This window comes from Macaca nemestrina, chromosome 20, assembly GCF_043159975.1.
Source record: "Macaca nemestrina isolate mMacNem1 chromosome 20, mMacNem.hap1, whole genome shotgun sequence".
Taxonomy (NCBI): Eukaryota; Metazoa; Chordata; class Mammalia; order Primates; family Cercopithecidae; genus Macaca; species Macaca nemestrina.
Window position 1 is genome coordinate 49305924 of NC_092144.1, and position 8223 is coordinate 49314146.

Sequence of the window (8223 nt, forward strand, 5' to 3'; positions counted from 1 at the left end):
GAAAGTCTTAACAGGGAGTGATGTCAGCAAGATAGCAGAATGGAACTTTCCAGCACTTAGCTCTCACAGAAACATCAATTTAAGCATCTATCTATGCATGAACAAACTTTCACAGGAGCTAAAGAATCCAAGTTGCTCACTCAGAGGGGATGGGAATGAAGCAGCTAGTAGACAACTGTCTCTGAGATAGCACAAATGTTGGATTTAGCAAATATCTGAAAGCAACTATTTTAATTATGTTCAAAGAACTAAAACAAGCCATATGTAAAGAATTTAAAGAAGAGTATGGCCGGGCACGGTGGCTCAAGCCTGTAATCCCAGCACTTTGGGAGGCCGAGGCGGGTGGATCACGAGGTCAGGAGATCGAGACTATCCTGGCTAACATGGTGAAACCCCGTCTCTACTAAAAATACAAAAAACTAGCCGGGCGTGGTGGCGGGCACCTGTAGTCTCAGCTACTTGGGAGGCTGAGGCGGGAGAATGGCGTGAACCCGGGAGGCGGAGCTTGCAGTGAGCCGAGATCACGCCACTGCACTCCAGCCTGGGAGACACAGCGAGACTCCGTCTCAAAAAAAAAAAAAAAAAAAAAAGAGTATGACAATAATGTCCTGCCAATCAGAGACTATCAATAGAGAGATGGAAATTATTACTGCAATGAAAGCACTAAGTAGAAATTCTAGAGTTGAAAAGTACAATAACTAAAATAAAAAATTCACTAGAACTCAATAGCAGATTTAGCCCGAAAAAAGAATTCATAAACTTGAAAATAGGCCAATAAAATTATGCAGTCTGAAGAACAGAAAGAAAAAAAGAAGAAATAAAAATGAAGAAAGCCAGGCATGGTGGCTCACACCTGTAATCCCAGCACTTTGGGAGGCAGAGGCGGGCAGATTACTAAGTCAGGAGTTCGAGACCAGCCTGGCCAATATGGTGAAACTCTGTCTCTACTAAAAATACAGAAATTAGCTGGGTGTGGTAGTGGGTACCTGTAGTCCCAGCTACTCAGGAGGCTGAGGCAGGAGAACTGCTTGAACCTGGGAGGCGGAGGTTGCAATGAGCTGAGATTCCACCACTGTACTCCAGCCTGGGTGACAGAGAAAGACTCCGTCTCACAAAAAAAAAAAAAAAAAAAGAAGAACGCCTCGGAGATATGTAGTATACCAAGAAAAACACCATCATACATATGGCAGGAGGGACAGAAGGAAAGAAAAAGGAATAATGCTTGAAAAATAATGACCAAACTCTTTGCAAAGTTGATCACTCACACACACACACCCTCATATACTTAGAATACAAAATGTGAACACACTCCAAGAGAATTGCAGATAAAAACTTAAAAACTATTTGTTGCCAGTAGACAGTAGACTTTCATAATAAGAAATATTAAAGTTCTTTGGGATGAAAGGTGACACCAGATGGTAACTTGAATCCACACAAAGAAATAATGAGCAGTGATTAAAGTCATTACATAGGTAAATAAAAGAGAATATACACTTTTACCCTTTTACTTTAACTGATTAAAGGTAACTGCATAAAACCATAATTTTACAATTGGTTTTTTTTTGTTTTTTTTTTTTTTTTGAGACGGAGTCTCGCTCTGCCGCCCAGGCTGGAGTGCAGTGGCCGGATCTCAGCTCACTGCAAGCTCCGCCCCCCGGGTTCCCGCCATTCTCCTGCCTCAGCCTCCCCAGTAGCTGGGACTACAGGCGCCCGCCACCTCGCCCGGCTAGTTTTTTGTATTTTTTAGTAGAGACGGGGTTTCACCATGTTAGCCAGGATGGTCTCGATCTCCCGACCTCGTGATCCGCCCGTCTCGGCCTCCCAAAGTGCTGGGATTACAGGCTTGAGCCACCGCGCCCGGCCTTGTGGTTGCATAGTTTATATTGATCTATTTGAAAGTTTTCTCATTCTTCTGCCAGCTCAAACTTATTTAGCCCTTCTAATGATTTTTTATTTTGGTTATTGTATTCTTCAACTCCAGAATTTACATTTGGTTCCTTTTATGATTTTCTTTATTGGTATTCTTTATTTGATGAGACATTATATTTTCCTTTACTACTGTGAACATATATGTATATATAATGGCTACCTTGAAGTTTTTCTCTTTTATTTTTATTTATTTATTTATTTTTTTTGTTGAGACAGAGTCTCGCTTTGTCGCCCAGACTGGAGTGCAGTGGCCGGATCTCAGCTCACTGCAAGCTCCGCCTCCCGGGTTCACGCCATTCTCCTGCCTCAGCCTCCCGAGTAGCTGGGACTACAGACGCCCGCCACCTCGCCCGGCTAGGTTTTTGTATTTTTTAGTAGAGACGGGGTTTCACCGTGTTAGCCAGGATGGTCTCGATCTCCTGACCTTGTGATCCGCCCGTCTCGGCCTCCCAAAGTGCTGGGATTTTTTTCTCTTTTAAATCTGATATCTGTTCCCTGTCAAAGGCCATTTCTGTTGCCTGTTTTTTCCTGTTTATAGGTCCAACTTTCCAGTTTCTTTGCATGTCTTATTTCTTGTTGATAAGTGGACATGTTAGGTAATATACCATACTATAGCAATTCTGGATACTGATTCCCTATTCTCTTTTTCAGAGCTTGTTTTTTGTGGTTGTTTGCTTGGTTATTTGTTTTGTGGGGTTTTGTTTTGTTTTGTTTTTGTTTTGAGACGGAGTCTCACTCTGGCACCCAGGCTGGAGTGCAGTGGCACAATCTTGGCTTACTGCAACCTCCACCTCCTGGCTTCAAGCAATTCTCCTGTCTTAGCCTCTCGAGTAGCTGAAACTACAGGAGCACACAAACACACCCAGCTAATTTTTGCATTTTTAATAGAGACCGGGTTTCACTATATTGGTCAGGCTAGTCTTGAACTCCTGAACTCCAGTGATACACCCACCTCGGCCTCCCAAAATGTTGGGATTACAGGTGTGAGCCACCGTGCCTGGCCGTGGTTATTTGTTTTTTGTTTTGACTAAGCTATTTTAGTGAAATAGCTTGCAGTGGGAAGCTTTTTGTTGTTTCTCAGAGGATGCGGCCTTGTACATATGCACAGTTACCCTGGTATGACAATGGTTTTAAACAGGAGACTCTTTGACTATCTTTCCCTGATGTCTCTGTTAAGAAGTCTGCCTCCTTTGGTATTATTTCTAGCCTAGTAGGCTCCACTAGCTTCTGTATGATCACTTGACTGTTCTCAACAAGTCCTTGGAGCATTAATTATTAAGCAGTCTGATATGATTTAAGTTAGGCAGCACTAGATTTTGAGGCCAGACTTTGAGGTTTCTTTTGACCTTAGGAGGACTCCTTAGCTGTCCTTCCCATGGAATTATCTGATTAATTAGCTGGCGTATTTGTTTTTAACTAAGGGGAGATATTTGTTGGACACAGTTTCAAATAAATTTCATTTCTTTGGAGACAGCTTCAGAGCTCTATTCTTATGGGCTGTCTCTCCCTCTGGACAAAATCTCTGAACCACTATTCTGGGCAATGGGCTGGGTGGTAGCCATTTTGTTTTTCTTGTTGTGAAACCTCTGCCTTACAAGCAAGTTGAGGCAAGGGCAATCAGGACACAAATCGGAGTTCACTGAGCCTGGGTAAAGCTTTCAACCTATGGGTGGGACTGGGGGAAGCAAAAGAGCCCCAAACTACTTAGTTGCATTCACTAGGAATTTAGCCTCTCCAACTGAGAGTTGGTAGGGTTGAGAAACCCTGGAAGCCTGCCTTTCCTGCTGGTATATGATAAACCTTGATCAAGAGCTGGAGCAGCAGCACCCTGGCAGCATCCACTCAGTGTGAAGCTTCTATCAAACAGAGCTGTGAAGATAAGAAGAGAGTGGGCTGTGTCTTAAATACCACAAATTCTCACTGCTCTTACCAAGTTTTAGTAGACTTTGTTGTTAGGTATTTCATTTGCTGTATACTCTTTGCACTTTTTCAGACCTCAAATAGTAATGTGTTTTAAATGCTTTCTTTCTTTTTTCTTTTTTTTCTTTTTTTTGCTGCTTTTACTTGTCTTGCTGGTAAATGAGTCTGCAGAGTCTCCCTATCCTATCATCCAGAAGTGGAACTTCATACAGTCATCTATCTTTTAGCATTTTCTGTCATCTCATTTTGGAGAATCACAGATGTGGCAGAGATACATATTCTTTAAAGAAAAAAAAAAGTGTCCATTGCAGGTACTGTGGTTTTAATAGCGTGTGGGATAAGTACATGACAACGTGCATGGGATACTCTGCTCTCTGCAGATCTGTTTTTGAGCTACAGAACATAGAAGAATACATTGACTGTTCTTAGTCTTAATATATGACAATCTAGGTATATCATTTAAGATTTAATTTGGTGGTAAATAGTAAAACTGCCCCAAATTAAAGCAGATAAAACAAGATAAGGTTAATTTCTCTGTCATATAATATGGGTGTAAGCCTGATATTGTGGCTTTGCTCCAAACTGATCATCAATTTTTCCAGTGCTGGCATCAGAATAGTATGAACTCTCAGACTTACACACGACTGGGAAAAATCATAAAGAATTTCTGGATATCCTTCACCCAGATTTCTCAAATATTAATATATTAAGCCAGCTGTGTTTTAAGAGAGGTTTCCAGAACTGCCAAAATATTCACTTACATCCTACTTGCCATAAGTTATGTCACATGAAACACCTTGGAAAAATAAATGCAGTCCTTATTCTAAATAGTCATAGCCAACTGTTAATAAAAATTACTGGTTCTATAATCCTGGACTCTAATCTATAACAACAGACTCTGACCCACTGGGGAATCCATGGGGAAAGTTTCACTTTCAACAATTACAAATAACCACATTGAAACCCTACAGACCACACTTGTGCAGAAGACTCATAGAAATGGAATGGTATCCTAGAAATTAGAACACACAGGTCTCTCATCACCCATACTGCAAACTGGATTATCATAATACCCTGTAAAAGGATGACAGAAATCTGTCCAGTTTTTTTTTTTCTGGGGATTCTACAAACATCCAAAATATTATCTGTTGTCAGCTGGGCAAGGTGGCTCACACCTGTAATCCCAGCACTTTGGGGGCTGAGGGGGGCAGATCACCTGAGGTTAGGACTTCGTGACCTGCCTGGTCAACATGGTGAAAGCCATCTCTACTAAAAATACAAAAATTAGCTGGGCGTGGTGACAAGCACCTGTAATCCCAGCTACTTGGGAGGCAAAGGCAGGAGAATCACTTGAACCCGCGAGGCAGAGGTTGCAGTGAGCCACGACCATACCATTGCACTCCAGCCTGGGCAGGAAGAGTGAAACTCCATCTCAAATATAAATCTATCTATCTATCTATCTATCTATCTATCTATCTATCTATCTATCTATCATCCATTGTTGAATGTTCTTCATAACACTGCTCAGAAACACCATGACAAATTTGAATCAAACCAGTATCTCTAAAAATGGGCAAGCATTTCAGACAGGCCCTAGCAGGAGATAAACTTCTCAGCTATCACCATACATAAAACCTTATAATTCAATAAAATACCAAATGCAAACAAGAGCAGATCATAGAAATGTAAGCTGAGAAAAATCAGAGTGAAGTTCTGAACTTATGATGACATTTTCTACTCTGAAATCATTATAAGAATTCTAACGAAAGCAACATCTTTTTTCCATACCTGTAACTGCCATGTGCACCCACAACAGCCAGATTGTTTGGTCTCTAAGGCTCTTTTCCTCTAAATAGAACCAGGATGCCCTACGAGGGTACTGAATCATGAGTTGATTCCATGACTCAGGTCAAGAGGCATGGGGGACATGGACCAACAAAGAAGGATCAGTCTAAAACATCTTCTTAGGACCTGAAAACAACACTCGTTTAAAAAGTGAAAAGAAAAAAAGAAGTCAAAAAAAAAATGTAACTGGACTCCTACTGGCTACATTTTGTCAATTTGAGCATCAAATTATCATAATTACTACAGATGCTTCTCAACTTATGATGGGGTTATATCCAAATAAACCCATCATAAATTGAAAACATCATATGCCAAATGTGTATTTATGACCTACAATATTTTCAATTTAACAATGGGTTTATCTAGACATAGCCCCATCTTAATCTGAGGAGCATATTCTGACTATGTCTTAGTTCATTTTATGTTGCTATAAAAGAATATCTGAGGCTAGGTGATTAATAAAGAGGTTTATGTGGCTCACTGCTCTGCAGAATGTACAAGAATCATGGTGCAGCATCTGCTTCTGGTAAGGGTCTCAGGCTGCTTCCACTAATGGCAGAAGATCAACGGGGACCAGTGTATGCAGACATCACATGGCAAAAGAGAAAGCAAGAGGGTGAGGGAGGAGGTGCCAGGCTCTTTTGAACAACCAGCTGTCACAGGAACTAACAGAGTGATAACTCATTCACCCCTCAATCCAGAGAGGACATTAATTTATTCATGAGGGATCTTCCCCCGTGACCCAAACACCTCCCATTAGGGCCCCATCTCCAACTCTGAGATCAAACTTCAACATGAGATTTGGACAGGACAAATATCCAAACTATAGCAACATACCACTTTTGCACCATCATAAAGCTGAGAAATTGTTAGCTGGCAATTAAGTTGGGGACCATCTGTATAATAGTTCATTGGAAGAAGTCTGTTAAAAATCATGTTCATACTAATACACAAAATATACAATTATCATATATCTAGTATGTCATACTCAAAAGATAAATGGTTATAAATTTTACAAAAGGAAGCTGCAGTTAAGAATGTTTAATTTACTGTTGATAGTAGGTGAGAAAGAGCTATTTATATGCCTTTTTTCCACCAACTTGATGCTTGTTTAGAAGATATAGTTACCTATTTGTATTCAGCTGTAAACGCAGGATGGAACAAATACAGAGAAGTTTTAGTAAGCCAGACACTTTCGGAAAAGACAGTATACTAGAAATGGGAAAAATGTATCCATACTAACGGCTACTCATAACTCCTATGTATCAGGTAAAAGGAGATCCAAATAAAAATCAGTGCTATGGAGTGAAGGTCAGACTCACAAACCAAAGAAATGAAATATTCAATACATTTCACAATAATAAAATACCCCAATGTCCTAATGAAAAAGAATAAAAACATATACTCGATCCTCTTCTCCTAGGAGATGAAATATATTGTTTTAAAAATGAGTTACTCCAATGATATTAATAAGCAATACATATATAATAAACATAACTGACCAGTTAGATATATAATAGACAACAGATTAAATACCGCTGACTAAGCACAACTTAAGGAGATTATATAATTAAATGTATCCAAAAAAAAAACCATTATTTAATTGACCTATCACTTTCTAATACATCTTTTTTACTAAAAATTTAAACAACTTAGTAACCATGACTCTGGGTCATCTGATATCATAATGTGGTTCAAGGTCCAGCAATCTTCTGTTTCTTTGATTGCATTTCCTTGTTTCAGGACAGGTAAAAATGTTAATAGCATAATAAAGACCAAACTGTCCAACTACCAAAACCCTGAAGCAGCAACAATGTCAAAGAATTACAAATAAAAGGAATAAGAATTTTTTTGAAAAGCAGCTAAAATTGAGAAAATTCTTTTTGTAAGTGAATTCAGTATGTTCACTGGGCTTGTAAGCAAGGAAATATTCTATGGATGCCTTCTCTGCTTTTAAAAGTAGTAGGTGATTTTTAAATTTTTACATACTTGGTTTGTAACTTTAGCAAATATTTTAAAGTGTTTTATTATGTTTGCAAAGGGACTCTGACTTCCAACTTAGAAATCCCAAGATTGCATGATGATAGAGTTTCACTGGAAGGCCTCCAGGGATCTGCCTTTTATGACAATTCTTTTTTTTTTTTTTTTTTTAGACGGAGTCTTGCTCTGTCACCCAGGCTGGAGTGCAGTGGTGCAGTCTCTGCTCACTGCAAGCTCTGCCTCCCATGTTCACGCCATTCTCCTGCCTCAGCCTCCCGAGTAGCTGGGACTACAGGCGCCCGCCACCTCGCCCGGCTATTTTTTTTTTTTATGTATTTTTTAGTAGAGACGGGGTTTCACCGTGTAGGCCAGGATGGTCTCAATCTCCTGACCTCGTGATCCACCCGTCTCAGCCTCCCAAAGTGCTGGGATTACAGGCTTGAGCCACCGTGCCCGGCTTCAATCTCATTTTTTAAGAATGAGGAGATGGATCAGGCCTTTTCAAAACTATCAAGCAGATAGTCAGGGTCTGTGAAGTGTGCCAAAGAA